This window comes from Myotis nattereri (assembly GCF_964212035.1).
Source record: "Myotis nattereri genome assembly, chromosome: Y".
Classification (NCBI taxonomy): domain Eukaryota; kingdom Metazoa; phylum Chordata; class Mammalia; order Chiroptera; family Vespertilionidae; genus Myotis; species Myotis nattereri.
This window is the reverse complement of record NC_138094.1, coordinates 40,144,865-40,164,621: the sequence shown is the minus strand read 5'-3', so window position 1 is coordinate 40,164,621 and position 19,757 is coordinate 40,144,865. Positions and strand designations below refer to the sequence as shown.

The 19,757-nt window shown below is 45.8% G+C and overlaps 1 pseudogene across 1 annotated transcript in view; it reads right to left on the bottom strand.

Annotated features, from left to right (window-relative positions):
• The window catches only part of LOC308512499 (centriole and centriolar satellite protein OFD1-like), a 76,839-nt pseudogene that overhangs the window by 49,858 nt on the left and 7,224 nt on the right, over positions 1-19,757 (bottom strand). Inside the window, exons 2-6 of the transcript in view lie at positions 9,196-9,294; positions 5,958-6,005; positions 2,969-3,059; positions 1,602-1,737; positions 814-976 (exon numbers count right to left, since the gene is read on the bottom strand). The product of the transcript in view is annotated as a centriole and centriolar satellite protein OFD1-like (transcript). The remainder of the gene's footprint in view (positions 1-813; positions 977-1,601; positions 1,738-2,968; positions 3,060-5,957; positions 6,006-9,195; positions 9,295-19,757) is intronic.

Sequence of the window (19,757 nt, the reverse complement as noted above, 5' to 3'; positions counted from 1 at the left end):
ATCATTGTTTTTTTTTTTTTAATTTTTTATTTATTTATTTATTTTAATTTATTTATTTTAATTTATTGCTTAAAGTATTACAAAGGGTATTACATATGTGTCCACTTTATTCCCCCGCCCTAGACAGTCCCCTAGCCTCCCCTATCCCCCAATGTCTTATGTCCACTGGTTATGCTTATATGCATGCATACAAGTCCTTTAGTTGATCTCTTACCCCCCTACCTCCTGCCCCCCAACCCTCCCCGGCCTTCCCGCTGCAGTTTGACAATCTGTTTGAGGCAGGCCTGCCTCTGTATCTATTATTGTTCAAAAGTTTATAATGGTCTCTATTATCCATGAATGAGTGAGATCATGTGGTATTTTTCCTTCATTGACTGGCTTATTTCACTTAGCATAATGCTCTCCAGTTCCATCCATGACGTTGCAAATGGTAATGATTATCATTGTTTTTATTATTATTTTTTCTTAAATGTACATTGTTTTTCTGTTTTTGTTCATTTTATACATATTTTTTGGTTGATTTTTCTTTGTTAAATGGCATTTAAATATATAAAATAAATATCAAAAATATAAATCTTTTTTTATTATGGTTGCAAATATCAAAAAAAAAATATGAATATTTCTATATGTGACATGGCACCAGAGTTAAGTTAGGGTTTTTCAAAATTTTGACACGCCAAGCTCAAAACGTTCACCATCACTGCTCTAGGTCCTCAACTGTTCCAGCAAATGTCTCATCTCACCCCTGGACTTTTAGCAAACCTACAAGCAGCTGCAGGAAGGAGCCATCAGTAAATGATTTTAAAATATTGCCTTCTGGTGCTTTTGAATTCTCTCAAGGAACATCTTTTCCCAAGAAGGCTTCCGATCTTGCTTGACAAGCTCTCCAACATCATTCCCAAACCACTAACTCCTCAGACTTTCCTTTCTCTTCCATTTTAATTTGTACTACTTCAGTATTTTTAAAATGCTTCAACTGCAAATGGACTACAAATCATTGTAAATAATAATACTAAACAATTAGTAACAAATTCTCCATGTTTAAGTTCAATATTCATTAATTATACAGGGTATCCCCCCCAAAATGTATACACACTCTAACAGCCGATAGCTCAATTGTGAAAATGTTGTTTCATATACACTGCCTTTATAATTATTCAAGGTGTGTTTATATATTTTTGGGACACCCTATATTTATAGTTTAATTCATCTTTGGTCTCATTAACTGTTCCTGTAAAACTCATTCAAAAGGCAAAAAGAAACAACAGCAAGTGGAAAGAAAAATAATAACATGCACAAGAGTATATATCATATTAACTATATAATAAAAGCCATATATGCAAATTGTCCCCTTCACCGGGAGTTCAAGCAGGGGCGGGGCTGGCCAACCACCTGCAGCCCGTCCCCTGAGACCAGCCCCACCTGGCAGCAGGTGGCCAAGGAAAGGGAAGCCCCACCAGCAGGTAGCTACTAGGGAACCTACACATGCACTGGGCCTCTAGTTTATTAAAGATTCTAGATATTTTCCTATATACCTAAGATTAAGAATGAAAAGATAAGCAAAAATACCACTTTTGTTAACAGCAACAAGATAAACTTACCCTTTCATGCATTTCTGCCTGAAGCTGCTGTTCTAGTTCTCTCTTATATTCATTTAACTTTATTTCTAAAGTTCCTAATGTTGGATGCTAAGGGTAAGCACCTGAAACTGATCATCAATATGTTGAAGCTTCTCAGCTATTAAAAAAAACACAAACAGGGCAGAGGACTCAGGGTAGGTGAGCAAGAAGTCTGTTCAAAAGCAAAGAGTACAGGGATACGGACAGGGGGCATCTGCAATTTACTCTGAACCAATTCAAAAAATTGAGATAGATTACTGGATGAACAGAAAGTGATCAAGCAAACATAATACAAACTTACTGGTGAACTGTAAAACTTTCAACTTTTTTGAATGCTGGAAAATTTCCATCATAAAAGTCAGGGGAAAAGAAAGCAAAAGGTAGGTCAGAAAACAATGGCATCTTTTTCCAGTCTCCAAGTGCCAAAGAGTTCTTTTATGGTCTTTGGTGAAAGCTGAGTCACATGTTCAAAACACTGATCTTAAAATGAATCAGAGATTATTAGTTTTAAGTCTTCCATTTTACAGAGGACACAGGTGCCCACACAGTGTAGGTGACTCCCAGAGGGCTTAGCAACTACACAACGGCATAACTGGGACAAAAGCCAGGTCTGCTATTTCTCTCATTCCAGTGCTCTCTGCAGCAGACCTGAAGCCCTCAAACCAAATGTGGATTAGAATCAAACATTAACAGAGTGCAAAACCCACACGAGAGTGCAATCTCAATCATGTAAACACCAGTGCCCACTAAAAAGTATGCACAGGAAAAAAAGACTGGCAGAATCAGATTAAGATATTTGAATTTATTGTCTAACAAGTTATTGCTTTTAATGAGTAAGGAGGAGCCAGGATTAATCACAGCATTTTAGCCACCTGTTTCCCTTCTGAGCATACGCCTAAAGGCAGGATGGTACTGTATGTAGAAAGGCTGTCCCATGGAAAAGGATCTGGATCATGGACCAGAAAACTTGGACTCCAGTATCACTTTTCCTTCATCTGGTGACCTTGGTTTCCTCAACTATAACATGCCACTGACTTCTCTAGTTTTCCGCAATGCAAATAGTCTAGGATCTTCTCACGTTAATGGCTATACGATAAAGTTAGATGAGTCACAGGGAAGAGCCTGCCAGTTGAGGGGTTGACCCAACAAACAAGAACATGGGCCTTTGCATCCACCTGGTGATCACAGAGGGAGGGGCAGCACTGAAGGTAGGACTGTGCTGACACAATGGGAAATGAGCACTCCACCTGCACACAGTTTAGGAACACACACAACATAGGAAAGCAGATCTTTTTCTTCATTCAAAAAGAAAATAGAAACCTGGAATCATGAAAAAAGCCCGAAATTACCAAGAGAGTCTTTGCTAGGCAAAATTGCACTTGTCTGAGGGTCCATGTCACAAGTCTCTTTAGCCTGATGATATTCTGCCATTTCTTTTAAAAACTCCAAAAAACACAATGTACATAGTTTTGTCTCACAACTTTCATTCAACCATTACTCAGTCACTTTATAAATTTTGGACTTATGACATTATCCTGTTGTACGTTATGTATCTCTTAAGAATAATTTCTGAAGGAAGTCCTTCCCAAGCATGATACAAAAATCTAGAAGTGATAAAGAGAAATATTTAATAACATAAAAATTAAGAACTTATATATGGCATGAAATAAAGTCAAAAGACAAATGACACACTGGAAGAAAATATTTGCTATAATGAGGAGAAAGCACACTAACTTTCATAATATTAAAGAGATCTAATAAATCAGTAAGACAATTTAATGTCGATAAACAAAATCCTAAGAAAATGCAAATTAATACTAAAACAAAGAGGTCCTATTTTCCCAATAAGACTGCTAAGATTAAAACTCTCATCATACTTGAAGTGCTGGCAAGAAAGCAGGGAAGTCGGCAGGTTCAATCACTCAGGAGGGAAATTTGTTAGTGTTTGTGTATTCAAAAAGACATGTGTTCTTTAACCTAGTCTTTTCACCTCTAGGAATTCACACAGCTACACTTCCACAGGGAAACAAAGAGTGTACACTGCACACCGCTTCTAATGGCAAAACCCAAACAATAAAACAACAAAATCTCAATCAACAGGTGCTTAATTAACTATGCTCTTCACGATTAATTCATTTAAATATATAATACTAGAGGCCCGGTGCACAAAATTCATGCATGGGGTAGGGGGAAAGAGTGGGGTAAGGGAGTGGTGAGGGAGGATCCCTCAGCCTGGCCTGCACCCTCTCCAAATCAGGACCCCTCGGGGAATGTGCAACTGCCAGGAATGGGTCTAAACCGGCAGTCCAATATCCATCTCCCAATCTGGAACCACTGGCTCCTATCCGCTCACCTGCCTGCCTGATTGCCCCAACTGCTCTCCCCTGCTTGCCTGATTGCCCCTAATTGCCTCTGCCTCGGCCCTCACCAACATGGCTTTGTCCAGAAGGATGTCTGGAAGACATCCAGTCTGATTAGCGTATTACCCTTATATTAGTACTAGAGGCCCGGTGCACAAAAATTTCTGCACTGGGGGGTGGGGGGGGGGGGGAAGAGGGGATGCCTCAGCCCAGCCTGTGCCCTCTCGCAGTCTGGGACCCCTCGGGAAATAACAACCTGCTGGCTTAGGCCTGCTCCCGGGTGGCAGAGGGCAGGCCCAATCCCTAGGTGCAGTCCCTGGTCCTGCTCAGAGCAGGGCCGATTGGGGGGTTGGGGCACCGCCCCCCGTCACACTCAAGGCAGGTCTGATGGGGAAGTTGCGGCGCCACCCCCTGTCACACACAGAGCCGGGACAATCAGGGGGTTTGGGCGCTGCCCCCTGTCACGCACAGAGCAGGGCCCTAATCTGTGTGTGACAGGGTAGAGCCGCAACCTCTCCATCAGCCCTGCCCTGAGTGTGACAGGGGGCAGCACCCCAACCCCCCAATCGGCCCTACCCTGAGCGTTACTGAGGGTGGCATCACAACCCCCTGATCGGCCCTGCTCTGTGCATGACAGGGGGGAGCTCCCTAACCCCCTGATGGGCCTTGCTCTGTGTGTTGACAGGGTACGGAGCCCCAACCCCCCTGATGGGCCCTGCTCTGAGCGTGACAGGGGGCAGCGCCCCAACCCCCCAATCGGCCCTACCCTGAGCGTGACTGGAGGTGGCATCACAACCTTCTGATCTGCCCTGCTCTGTGCATGACAGGGGGCGGCGCCCCAACTCCCCTGTCTGCCCTGCTCTGAGCCTGACCAGGAGCTGCGGTGCAGGCATCTAGGGATTGGGCCTGCCCTCTGCCACCCGGGAGTGGGCCTAAGCCAGCAGGTCGTAATCTCCCGAGGGGTCCCAGACAGTGAGAGGACACAAGTGGGGCTGAGGGGCACCCCCCACCCCCGCCAGTGCACAAATTTTTGTGCATCCGGCCTCTAGTAACTATGTAATTGACTATTGCTCAGGCAAACTTAAATACAGCATATTTAAGTTTCAAGTTTTTCAAATACTAACACTGTTCAAGATTTCTTAAAACTTCTGAATAAGAAACTTTTGGACAACTACAGCTAATAGAAAGAGAATTAAAACATAGGGACAACATAAAGAGTGCACCCTAATGTTAATTATGGATTTTAGGTGACAATGATGCCACCATGTAGGCTCATTGACTGTAAAAATGTTGATCATGGGGAAGGCTGTGCATGAAGGAGGAGGAGACATACAGAAACTCTCTGTTCTGTTCAATTTTGCTATGAAACTGCTCTAAAATATTAAGTCAATTTAAAAAATATATGGAAAGTTTGCTATATCTGCCTTTAAGATAAAATGTAACTAATATGTTCAAAGGCAATGGTGTAGGAATATAGTTAAAATAATTAAGAAGTGGTAAACATATGTTTTAATACTTGAGGATTAAAACAGGTTTCAAAAAAAATTAATGTATTCTTTATTTCTCTTATCTAAAGAGCACATTTTAGAGATCTAGATTTACTGCCCTGTGTTGCCATCTTGAAATCCTGTGACCTTAAGCAAATTACCCACTTCTGCAGACTCTGGTTTCTCATGTAGGACATAGGTATACCTGCCTATTAAGAGGGCGCTCCTGCCCTGGCTGGCTTGGCTCAGTGAATAGAGCGTTGGCCTGGGGACTGACGGGTCCGGGTTCGATTCCAGTCAAGGGCACATGCCCAAGTTGTGGGCTCAATCCACAGTGGGGGGGCATGCGGGAAGCAGCCAATCAATGATTCTCTCTCATCATTGATATTTCTCTCTCTCTCTCCCTCTCCCTTCCTCTCTGAAATCAATAAAAATATGTTTTAAAAAGAAGAGGGCACTCCCTTCCACTGAAATGGTGGAGGACTTCCACTCAATACAGGGTGCATCAATTCGTGAATGACCTGCTTTTTCAGTTGTGTCTAGCTCAATGACAAAAAAGAAAAAAACAACAACAACAAATGGGAACAAACTTTCAGGTTTGCTGCACTAGGAATACACAGATTTGCCACGCAAATTAGAATCGTTTTATTAGAATTGTTTTATTTAGGCCTGCTCCCCGGTGGCAGAGGGCAGGCCCAATCCCTAGGTGCAGTCCCTGGTCCGGCTCAGAGCAGGGCTGATTTGGGAGTTGGGGCGCCGCCCCCTGTCATGCACAAAGCAGGGTGGATTGGGAGGTTGTGATGCCACCCTCAGTCACGCTCAGGGTAGGGCCGATTGGGGGGTTGGGGCACCGCCCCCCGTCACACTCAAGGCAGGTCTGATGGGGGAGTTGTTTTAGATCCATGGCCAAAAGTTAGTACTACTCTGCTGCACACTTTGTCTTACTCTATGAGATAAGCAGCCCATGGATTCTGGCCAGAGAAGCTGTTTTCACCTGCTTCCAAGTGAATTGCTGGTTAGTCAGAACACATGAAGACTCTAACTATCTTCCCTATGAGTCCATTTCAGCAGTCTTTGATTCAGATAGCATGTATAAGAGAAAATTCTGTTGCTTCCTCAACTCTCTGTGGATTGATGAAGAATATGAAAATAATATTGGAAGAAATATTGGGTGCTGGTTTCGATTCTGGTCAAGGGCACATGTCCAGGTTCCAGGACACCACCTCCAGCTGAGGGTGTGCAGGAGGCAGCTGATCAATGATTCTCTCTCATCATTCATTTATCTATCTCTCTCTTCCTCTCCCTTCCTCTCTGAAATCAATAAAAATATATTTTTAAAAATGCACTTCCATATATATTATTTACATCTCAAGACACCGTGAAATACAGTAATTTTCCCACATTTTACAAATATGAAAACTTAGGTTCAAAGTGGGTAATTTTCTTCAAGGTTATAATGTGTTAGTTTTCCTTTGAGTTTTAAGAAAACCTCTAAATTAACTGAACTACTGAATATTGTCCTAATCTACTTTGCATATAATCTGGAAACATATTAATTGAGCAGAGCTCAAGACTATGTTGCCTATATCCACGCAACGTATTCATATCAATACTATACAAGCAGGAAGCAAATAGAGTTGCTATACCTCTATCTTCTATCCTACACCTGAAAAGAACAAGAGTATATAACTACAAGTTCAGAACAGTACTTATACATCAAAAATCCTATAGTACAAAAGACATTTATACTGAGAAGAATACACATGCTCTGCCAAAGAGCCTTAAAAAAAATGCTTTGCCCTAACCCAGTGGTCAGCAAACTCATTAGTCAACAGAGCCAAATATCAACAGTACAACGATTGAAGTTTCTTTTGAGAGCCAAACTTTTTAAACTTAAACTATATAGGTAGGTACATTGTTATTAACGTAACTAGGGGCCCGGTGCACGAAATTCGTGCTCTGGGTGTGTGTGTGGGGGGAGAGTGTCCCTCAGCCCAGCCAGCTCCCTCTCACATACTGGGAGCCCTCAGGCGTTGACCCCCATCACCCTCCGATCGCCTGATCGGCCCCTTGCCCAGGCCTGACGCCTCTGCCAGAGGTGTCAGGCTTGGACAGGGGACCCCTATTGCCCCCCGATCACTGGCTCTGGCCCCCGCCCAGGCCTGAAGCCTCTGGCCCAGGAATCATGCCTGGACAGGGGACCCCCATCTCCCTCTGATCGCTTGCTCCACCCCCCGCCCAGGCCTGACGCCTCAGCCAGAGGAGTTGACCCTCATCACCCTCCGATCACAAATCACCGGATTGGCCCCTTGACCAGGCCTGAGGCCTCTGGCATAGGTGTCAGGCCTGGGAAGGGGAACCCCAGCTCCCCACGGTTGCAGGCTCCGCCCCTGCCCAGGCCTAATTCCTCTGGCCTAGGTGTCCGTCCCGGGCAGCGGGGACCTGCAGTGGCAGCGGGGGGCGCCGCGATCGTGGGCTTCGCTTTAGGCCCAGGCAAGGGACCCCTAGCTCCCGGGACTACCAGCTTTGACCGTGCCCAGCTCCCATCGCTGGCTCCACCCCTACTTCCTGCTATCACTGGCCAGGGCGGCAAAGGCGCCTGATTCTCCGATCATGGCTGGGGGGCCCGGGCTAACCTCCAAGGAAACACTTTGCATATTAGCCTTTTCTATATAGATAAAGTCATACAAGAATGTAAGAATGCCACGTAACCTAGGCAAAAATCAGAAATGCAACTGAAGGATGCACAGACCTGGTTATAACCTATTCAGCATTTATATTTCAGATATACTTCTGAAATATATGTAGTAATGAAAACACATTTAAACCAATTCTATTCCTGATGTTACTTTACATGTAAAGTGTATTAGTAAATTATTCTCTGCCAAGATTAAACATTCACCAGGGACTGCTACATAAATTACACATACATCCAATCATGGGACACTTAAATGGAGGGTTTCAAGGAACTTTTCGGGTCACAGGAAAATGCTCACTATACAACAGTGAACTAAGAATACACACACACACCACTGTGCCAATAATAGCTGAATCAGAAAAGACTCTCTTCCTCTATGTTTTTATGGGTTTTTCAGATAGGTATAAAGTGTTCTGTTTTGTTTTTTAAGTTACGAAAACAATGGGGGAGAAGGAAAAACTCAGTATTTCCCCTGATAAGTGTAAAATACACGTCTAACTGTATATAGTAATGAAAACACATTTGAGGTAACCCTACTCCTTGCTGTTAATTCATACTAATACGTATGTGCTGCCCAAGTGAAACCTTCAGAGCTTTCATTATATTTTAAAGAAAAAAGCTGTCATTCTCCAGACTATTGTACTGTAAGCAGTACACAATGCTTATTATATTGTCTCAATATCCTTCATCCAAACATGACTATTACAAAACCACGTATTAATTCAAAAACCTACAAACCAGTTTCACAAAACTTGCCTTGTTGCTAAAATGTTTTCATTTTATACAGCTACTCGCTCCTACCTGAATGTCAGTCAATAAATCTATTTGAATATGAAGACCGGGCAAACTCTCAACCGTTTGAGAATGCTCTCCAGGATAACGAGTTCTACAAAACATAAAAGCGTCACTCCCCAATACCACCTGCATATCATATTATTTTTAAAACCAAGACCCAGTGGGTTTAAATGCGGACTCCCTGTCACCGCTTCCACTTGTAAAAGTTACAGAACAGATATGCCTCAAGCCGACACCTTGAGGGAGTCCAGGATACCTCGGCGCTTGAAGGTCTGGGACAGCTTTGTGCGTAGTTCGTCTTGACTCAACACGTCATATTTGGGGGGCACGGTGAGCTGGAAGAGAAGATGCCAACGGTTACCAGGCAGGCAGCGGGCACGGGAATTTCTGAAGACGGAACAGTGGCTGACCTTCGGGAAAGCGGGAAAGCACGAAAGCCCAGCGGGGACGGCGCTTGCACGACAACAAGCAAGAAGGTTCGCCTCCTCACCCGCGCACCGGGTTGGTGCTTTAACGGAAACAAACAAGATGCTACATCTCCTCACGTGTGCTCCCGGTACTTTTTCCTCACCTGTCCTCAGAGCCCAACCGCGGGCCGGGAATCAAGAGGAACGGGTATACCTCAAGGCTCTCCCGCCCACTCGAACTAGGAAATGGCGGATAAACACATTTCCTCCCCTCGGCTTGCCACGGGTGAGCGGGTTGTGTACCGGGCGCGACTCTCACCAGCGGCTGGAGAGTAGAGATACGGAGCGAGGCTGTGAAACCCGCGGCCCTGGAAGTGGAGGCACCTCGCGGCGGGTGGGGGCCTCACAGCCGATCCCGCCCTCTCCCCGAGACCCAGCCAGCCCAGCACGGGAATCCAGGAATCCGGGAATCTGGGAACCCAGAGCTTTACAGCCAAGTCAATGCCAACAACCGCCGTAAGCTCCGCCCACTTCTCGCGAGAGCTTGGCCTCCGAGTCCCGCGAGGACCCCTGGGCTGGAGCGGGTATTGGAGGAGAAGCCATGTGCTCTGCACCACATCCGGGGCCTGCGGGATCTGGGTGTTAACCCTGTGTCTTCATCCTGTTGGGCCTAGGGCGCTGGACCCAACCTGGCTATCCCCTGGCCAGCTGGTCCCATCACAGCCCAGGCATTGCACCCAGCGAGCTCCGCCAGCTCGGGCTTTGCTTATTTTGCCTTTCATTAAGTCACTCAGTAACCGCGGCACTGTTGCCTTTTGGGACCCGAAAACCCTTTGTAGGGGGCTCCGTCTTGTGCACCGCCGGGTGATTTAGCAGCATCCCTGGCCTCTCTGCCCACTAAATGCAGCGCCTCTTACCAGTTCTGACCTTACTGAATGTCTCAGACATTGCCTGATGTTCTTGGAGAGGCAAAAGTCACTGGTTGAAAATCAGTGAGCTAAACTTTAAGTATCTACCTTTTTATCGTTTTTTGGTTTTTGGTTTTCTTTGTACCTCTCCCAAGGAGTAAGGACATATTTTCCATTGATTTTAGAGACTGGAAGGAAGGGGGGGTGGCAGGGGGAGGGGAGTCAGAAAAACATCAATGTGAAAGAGACATCTATAGGTTGCCTCCTGCAGCACCCCCATTCCACTCCACTGTGGGCTTGGACTTGCAACCCAGGTATGTGCCCATGGCCAGGAATCCAATAGGTGACTCTGCTGCTCAGGTTGATGCTCTAACCACCGAGCAACACAGGCCATGGCAAGTACCCACTCTTGTGCATACCGAGGAAGATAAAGGTAAGCTGGCTTACCAAGATGCTGTGGGTGAAAGGGGCCACATGGTAACCTGACAAGCTCAGGGAAGGCCTGTATGATGGTCTTGCAAACTCAAAGACCTGAAGTAACCACAGAGGACGATCGGAAATTAAACTTTAACCAAAAGCAGTAATAGTGGGTAGTTACATTCTAGGACATTATCTTCACTGAGCCTATCTGTCTTTTTGCATCTATAATAACATTAGAGGCCTGGTGCATGAATTTGTGCACATTGAAAGGAAATTAATTAGAAGAAATATTTTAATATCCCTGTTCACCCTTTCTCAATAATAGAAGTGTCAACCAAATTCATGATCGACAATGACAGATTGAAATGCATGTGATTGCTGCCAATGAGAGCTTTATATGTATCACCCATGTGCGAGTCAACTTAGCCTTTTATAGATATAAAACAAACTTGTTAATTAGAGCTGCTTTCTGATTTAGCTAAACTTTTTCCAGCCCAGTGAAGCACTCCAACTTCTTTTTCAGGTAATTGTCAGCAACACAACAGTAAATATCAACATGAAGAAGCACATTATTATTGTAGATCACGCAGGGAGAACAAAGGGTAAAATATTTAACTTGCAGCAGTGTTTGACTATATTTTGTGCAGTGAAAAAACCTGAAGTCATTTTTAAGGTCCACCATTTCTTTTCTTTATTTCTTTTTGAGCGGGGGAGGGAGGGGGCGGAGGGTGGGGAGGGCCCACCATTTCTTAATTCTTTTCAGTTGGGTCGAGTTTCTAAACTTTCTAAATCTTCATTTTCTGTTTAATGAAAAGAAAATAGGATTCTACCAAGTCTCCGATCTACCTACTCCAGGACTTGTGTGAGGATCAAATGAGATGAGGCACAGGAAAATACTTCACAGACATTTGGTTAACTGTGAATGTTTCTACCTGGCTATAAAGCAAGTTGTGTTCCTGGGCTGAAGAAACTTCTAGGAGGCTAGTCGCTAGGGAGAGGAAGCTGGGCATTGCGACATAATGTATTACCCTGACGGCAGGACACTTAGCATATTAGTCTTTTATATATATAGACTAGTAGCCTGGTGCACAAAAATTTGTGCACTCGGGGGTGAGGGTGAGGGGTGGGGTCAGACCCCTCAGCCCGACCTGCACCTTCTGTCATGTTCCAGGACCCCAGCCACTCCTGGCCTAGGCACAGGCCTACAGGCTTGGGGCGGCCTGGCTCCCGAGGCCCCATTTTATCAAGAGAACAAAGTCGGCATTAGTTACTGCTCTCACTGAACCCAGTACACTGCATCTGTGCGTACAACTGCCTTGTTCATGTGCCTGCTTCGCCCTACTGAATTACTAACATCTTGAGGACATTGCTCTGTCTTATCCTGCTTCAACTTCAGTGCCTGGCCTGGTGCCAGGGATCTGAGAGGGTTTGCTGAGTGAGTGAGTGAGTGAATAATGGGTGAGTGAATGAATGAGCGAGTAAGTGAATGAGCAAGCAGCTACGAGGTGGGAACTTCTGCCGCATTGCCATGACAATGCAGCAGAAGTTCCCGCCCCGCTCCCAGCTGCCTGATGCAAACCCAGGGAAGTTCCCGCCCTGCTCCGAGCAGCCGCACACCCCTCTCCCAGCTGCATAGTTCATGCAGGGCAAAGGCGGCCCAGGTTCTCCACCTTTGCCCTGCCACCCGGCTCTTGCCTGCTACCTGGGTTTCCGATCACTGTCAGCATCAGGCAGCTTCCTCTGTCCTTCCCCTTTCGCCTCCCATCATTGTGCCTATGTATGCAAATTAACCACCATCTTTGTTGGCAGCTAATTTGCATATCGCCCAGATTAGCCAATGGGAAGCATAGTGGAGGTACGGTTAATTACCCTTTTGTCTTTTATTAGCTAGGATACCCTTGAAATATCTGGGTAACTTGTAACTTCCCTTTTTCTGGGCCCCTTGTGGCACAACCTAATGTGCTTGGGCTCCCGGACAGTTACCACTAATTCCTTCATTGTTATCATGTTAATTGTTGACTGTTGGCTATCCTACACCCTTGTAAGTATGTGTCTATCATTTTATTTTTTATCCAGTCCCACAGGTTCTCTCCCTCACCCCCAAGCCCCCTTTGGTTTCTCCCACCTCTCTAATCTATCACCAATGAATTTCTTGTAACCTACCTATGTCTCCTCCTTTGGTTGTAATGTATAAAAATAGAAGAAAACCCACCACTCTCCAAAGCACTTTCCCAATCCGTTGAGGTACTGCTTCCAGGCACTTGTCGACAGTTTGCTCAAATAAACACAAAATTCTTTACAGGTTTGAATGTTTCTTATGTTAACACGGTAATAAAACATAGCCAGAGAATGGTATAAGAACTAAGATGCACTGAAGCCTTGTGGGTGTTGTTCAGTAGTTAGAGAATTGCAACATACCCAAGGGTCCTGGGTTCAATTCCCAGTCAGAGGTACCTACTTTGGTTGCAGTTTGCTCCTCTACTCCCCTAATCCCCAGATTGGGATAATGTGGGAGGCAACCAGTTGATGTCTCTCTCTCTGCCCTCACTCCCTCCTTTCTACTCTCAGAATCTTTCTCAGCACCAGGTCCTGGGAGTCACTACCAGTTGATTAGAACTGGCTCAGGAAAGGAAACCCATTTGCCATTCCTAGTCCACTCCCTTTTCCATTATGCAGCATATCCTCTTTACAGATGAGATGAAAAACAAAATAAAACAGTTTAAACATCCCCAGTTCCTTCACTAGCTTTTGTGCAGAATATTCCCTAGGCTAGATCCCACCCTTCTCCCAACACACAGTTCAGTTATTGATTCTTTTAAAATGTGATTCCCAGAACTGAGTATGGTCCCCAGGATGATATTATTTGTGAAGAGGACATTGTCTTCTCTTAATGCAACTTAGAATTGCATTAGCTTTTTGGGACCACTGTTTCAGACTGCTGCCTCTTGTTGAGCTTGCAATAAACGAAAATGTGTTTTTGTAGATGCACTGGTCTTAAACTAGGTTATCCTGTTGTGCAGGTTTTTGTTTTTTTTTAAAGCCCTAGTACGAGACTTTATTTTGCATCCTATTAAATTCTACTTTGTTAATTCCCCACCTAATTCTGCTAGTAGGGGAGATATTTTTGAATCTTGACTTTTGCCATATAATAAATTTGTGGTCTTTAGCATGTTATCTTTGTTTTTTTCTGTTTGTTTATATTTTTAATAGTGGCCCGGTGCATGAAATTCATGCACGGGGGACAGTGTGTTCCTCAGCCTGGCCTGCACCCTCTCCAATTTGGGACCCCTCGAAGGATGTCCTACTGCCAGTTTACAGCAGTCACACATCCCTCTCGCAATCTGGGACTGCTGGCTCCTAACCGCTCACCTGCCTGCCTGCCTGCCTCATTGCCTCTAACCACTCTGCCTGCCGGCCTGCTCGACCCCAGCTGACCTCCCCCCGCCCCCCCGCTGCTGGCCTGCTTGCACCCACATGCCCCCCCCCCCCACGAGCCTGATCACCACAAACTTCCGCCCCTGCTGGCCTGCTTGTCCCTCCCTTCCCTCCCCACTGGCCTGCTCATCCCCAACTGTCCCCCTGATGGCCTGCTCACTCCAAACTGCCCCCCACCCCCGCTATCCTGATCACCTCCAACTGACCCCCACTGATGGCCTGCTTGCCCCCAACTGGCCCCTCTGCTGATCTGCTTACCCCCAAACAGCACCGCCCCCCACCAGCCTGATCACCCACAACTGCCCTCCCCTCTTGGCCTCTAACCGCCTCTACCTTGGCCCCACCACCATGACTTTGTCCAGAAGAACATCTGGAAGGTCTCCTGGAAGGTCTCCCAGTCTAATTAGCATATTGCTCTTTTCTTAGTATAGATATATTTGTCTGAAAATATGATTATGATTGCAGATATGAGTAGGACCAGGTAAGGTTTTATAGAATGGGCCTTTTATTACAGATGGTTTGCCAGGTATGCATTTTTTCTAAAGAAGTAAAAATTACTTTAGAAAATGTTTCAGGAAGACTTTGAGAAATTTACAGTATCTGCTTTTCTTCCAAGAAAGTTGTCACTTTTATGCCAGAGTGAGAATTATTTGTATGCTTTGTATGTCAGCATTGGGCCACTGTGACTGGGGGGCACTTAGCTTGACTTGAGAGTAATTGTCTTGCTCACTGGCTGGGAGGGAGGGTGTGTGGCAGAGGAGATAAATACTGGGTTCTGGATTACTCATAGATTGCTGATTTTCTGGATTGATTGTGCAAGCCCCTCCTTTTATTCATGTCCACCTTCTGTTGACAGACATCTACCCTGGGAGAGAAATTAGATGAAACTCTCTTTCTTGTCATTGTAAAAAGCATTTGATTTCCTAAGGTGTGATAAGGCCACCCAGCCATCCTCAGTCAAGGTACACATTTTCATGGAGGATGTTCCCACTCTTGAATAAAGTAAAACAATTATTTTTTCTCTTAATTTAAACTTTCTTCTATAACTGTTTTCTTGCTACTTAAAAGCTAGTTGTTGTTGTTTTTTTAAACTGCTTTCAAAGCTTTTCAAGCTGTATATGTCCTTGGAATGAATTTATAAATAAGAATTGAGCCCGGCCAGTGTGACTCAGTAGGTTAACATCAACCTATGAACCAGGAAGTCACAGTTTGATTCCAGGTCAGGCCACATGTCTAGGTTTTGGCCTGATCCCTAGTACGGGGTGTGTAGGAGGCAGCCGACCAGCGATTCTCTCTCATCATTGATGTTTTTATCTCCCTCCCTCTCCCTTCCTCTCTGAATCAGTAAGAATATATTTTAAAGAGAAAGAGAAAGAGAGAGAGAGAGAGAGAGAGAGAGAGAGAGAGAGAGAGAGAGGAGAGAGAGAGATAGAGAGAGAGGAGTATATATGTTTATAAATAAAAAAAAACATGTATTTGATGCTCTTCGAAAGTCTTATTTTCTTTCATTAAAACTGTGCAGTATAGGGAACTCCATAGATTCTCTTAATTTGAAGAAAGTTAGAGGGAAAGGTACTAATTCAGAGTTCCATGGGAAAATGTGTCACTTATATCCTGGGGAAGGCATCACTGGATGTAGAGGATGGGCCGTATTTCCAAGTGAGGCCCTAAGTCCTGCTTGCAACTCCCAGCCAGGTTAGAATGTGCCTTCTTTAATCAGGACAAAACAATCACAGTGAGCAGAACATGACTAATGTTTTTTATAATTAACTAGAGGTCTGGTGCACGAAATTTGGGCACTCAGGGGTGAGGGGTCCCTCAGCCTGGCCTGCACCCGCTCACAGTCCGGGAGCCCTTGGGGAGTGGACCTAAACCATCAGTCAGACATCCTTAGCACTGCCATGGAGTCAGGAGAGGCTCCCGCCACTGCCACTGCACTTGCCAGCCATGAGCCCGGCTTCTGGCCAAGCAGTGCTCCCTCTGTGGGAGTGCACTGACCCCCAGAGAGCAGCTCCTGCATTGAGCATTTGCTCCCTGGGGTCAGTGCATGTCATAGCAACTTGTTGTTCCACCTTTTCGTTGATTTGCATATTAACCTTTTATTATATAGGGTAGCTAGTCTTGAATGTTCTATTTCTGCCCCTAACAAAGTCACCCTAGCTACTCGAGACAGATGCTATCTTCCACACAGGAGCCAGTCAGGGCTCCCTACCTTTAGGCAACAGGCCCTGTCCCTTGTAATGAGGATTGCTTTATGTAAGGACCTTAACAACTACAGCCAGTTCTCAAAAAGGTGGTGATAATTGTTCAAACACAGACTTCAGCTCTCAGGCCTGAGACCACCCCTTTCCTCCATGCCCTCAAAGGTCCTCAACTGAGCTAGTCAATCCCACCCTGCCTTTCATGCCAGCATTACCTCTGCCCTAATCTCAGGGTCATCTTATACTGTCTAAATTACAGTCCCCTCCTTGCAGCTGCATTCTGCAAACATTGAGCACTTATTATATCCTGGTCTCAGTGTTAGGGAATCAGGCTGGAAAAAAACACAATGCTGTTCTTTTCCATACTCTTTCTCCATATTGCTGTAAGTAGCTCCACCTTGATGCAGCATTGTGCTCAGACCAACCTTTCTGACAAAGTTTTACAATCCATGTGCCATAGTAAATGAACTCCCTCTATCCTCACTTTCTTTTACCTTTTTGCTGACACTTCTTTAAATATTTTTTCCTCATGCCTGCAAGGCTTTTTTTAAGCTTTGACATGTGTGTTAGTTATCTACTGCTGCCGTAAAAAATTATCACAAATTTAGTGGCCTGAAACAATGCAAATGTGTTACAGTTATTAGCACAGAAGTCTGGTGTGGGGCTCACCAGGCTGCAATCCAGGTATCAGGAGGCTGCATTCTCTTCTGGAGGCTCTTGGGGAGACTTTCTTTCCAGCTTCTGGAGACCACCCATATTCTGTGACTGGTGACCGCTTCCTTCATCGTTAAAAGCCAGGAATATTGCATCTTGTGACTCTACTGAAGTCACATCTCCCCCTGATTTCCTCTCATACCTCCCTCCACAACTTTGAAAGCCCCTTATACTTGAACTAGAGGCCCAGTGCACAAAAATTTGTGCACTGGGGGGGGGTGGCTGGTCCCTCAGCCTGGCTTGTGCCCTCTCACAGTCTGGGACCCCTTGGGAGATCATGACCTGCAGGCTTAGGCCTGCTCCCGGGTGGCAGAGGGCAGGCCCAATCCCTAGGTGCAGCCCCTGGTCGGGCTCAGAGCAAGGCTGATTGGGGAGTTGGGGCACCGCACCCTGTCATGCACAGAGCAGGGTGGATTGCGAGGTTGCGATACCACCCTCAGTCATGCTCAGGGTATGGCCGATTGGGGGGTTGGGGCACCGTCCCCTGTCACACTCAAGGCAGCGTCGATGGGGAGGTTGCGGAGTCACCCCATGTCACGCACAGAGCAGGGCCCATCAGGGGTTTGGAAAGCTCCCCCCTGTCATGCACAGAACAGGGCCAATCAGGGGTTTGAGGAGCTCCCCGCTGTCACTCACAGAGTAGGGCCAATAGGGGAGTTGGGGCACCGCCCCCTGTCACACACAGAGCAGGGCGGATTAGGGGGTTGGGGCACCACATCCTGTCACACTCATGGCAGAGTCAATGGGGAAGTTATGGCTCTACCCCATCACACACAGAGAAGGGGGGTTGGAGTGCTGCACCCCACACAGAGGGGCTCCATATGGGGCTCCATACCCTGTCACACACAGAGCAGGGCCAATCAGGGGGTTGGGACGCCGCACCATGTCACACACAGAGCCGCAGGGCGATCAGGGGGTTGGGGAGCTCCCCCCTATCAGGCACAGAGCAGGGTTGATCAGGGGGTTGGGGCGCCTTCCACTGTCATGAACACAGCAGGGCAGATAGGGAGGTTGTGGCCATGTCCCCTGTCACACAAAGAGCTGCTGGGTGATCAGGGGGTTTGGGCGCTCTGCCCTGTCATGCTGATCCCAGTGCTGGGAGGCATATTACCCTTTTGCTATATAGGATAGAGGCCTGGTGCATGGGTGGGGGCCGGCTGGTTTGCCCTGAAGGCTGTCCTGGATCAGGGTGGGGATCCCCACTGGGGTGCCTGGCCAGCCTGGGTGAAGGGATGATGGCTGTTTGCAGCTGGTCACACACCCTTCAGGGTGGGGGTCCCCACTGGGGTTCCTGGCCAGTCTGGGTGAGGGGCTGAGGGTTGTGTTCAGGCTGGCGGGTGACTGAAGCTCCCAACCACTCCTTTTTGTTTTATACTGGGCCAGCTTTTGCTCTGATGTAGCATACTATTCCACTATGTAGATATACCAGGGCTTTTTAACCCACTCATCTGCTGACCAGCACTTAGGCTGTTTCCAAATCTTAGCTATTGGAAATTGTGCTGCAGTGAACATAGAGGTGCATGCATCCTTTCAGATTGGTAATTCTAGGTTCCTGGGATATATTCCTAGAAGTGGGATCACTGGGTCAAATGGGAGTTCCGTTTTTAGTTTTTTGAGGAAACTCCATACTCTTCTCCATAGTGGCTGCACCAGTCTGCATTCACACCACCAGTGAAGGAGGGTTCCTTTTTCTCCCCATCCTCACCAGCACTCGCCCTTTGTTGATGATAGCCATTCTGACAGCTGTTAGGTGGTATCTCATTGTCCTTTTGATTTGTATCTGTCAGATGATTAGTGACTCTGAGCATGTTTTCATGTGTCCCTTGGCCTTCCTTTTGTCCTCTCTGGAAAAGTATCTATTTAGGTCCGTTGCCCATTTTTGTGATTGGGTTGTTTATCTTCCTTTTGTTAAGTAGTATGTGTTCCCTATAAATGTTGTAGATGAAACCCTTATCAGAGAGAACATTGGCAAATATGTTCTCCCATGCAATGGGCTTTGTTGTTGCCTTGTTGATGGTTTCTTTTGCTATGAAGAAGCTTTTTATTTTGATGTCTTCCCATTTGTTCATTTTAACTTTATTTTCCATTGCCCCAGGAGCTGTGTCTGTGAAGATATTGCTTCCGCATATATCTGAGACTCTGCTGCCTATGGATTCCTCTACTATTTTTATGGTTTCCAGCTTTATGTTCAAGTTATTTATCCATTTTGAGCTTATTTTTATGCATGGTGTCAGCTGGTGGCCTAGTTTCATTTTTGCATTTGTCTGACCAAATTTCCCAGCACCATTTATTGAAGAGACTGTCTTATCCCCATTGTATGTTTTTGCTTCCTTTGTCAAATATTAATTGAGCTTGGTGGTTTGAATTGGTTTCTGGGTTCTCTATTCAATTCCATTGGCCTATATGTCTAGTCTTGTGCCAGTGTCAGGCAGTTTTGAACACAGTAGCTTTGTAAAACAGCTTGATATCTGGTATTGAGATCCCTCCTACTTTGTTCTTCTTACTCAAGATTGCTGCCACTATTCGTGATCTTTTTTTTTATTCCAGATGGATTTTTGGAGAGTTCATTCTAGGTCTGTGAAATATGCTGTTGGTATTTTAATGCGGAGTGCATTGAATGTATAGATTGCTTTGGGTAGTATAGCCATTTTAATGATGTTGTTTCTACCAATCCATGAACAAGGTATGTTCTTCCATCTGTTTATGTCTTCCT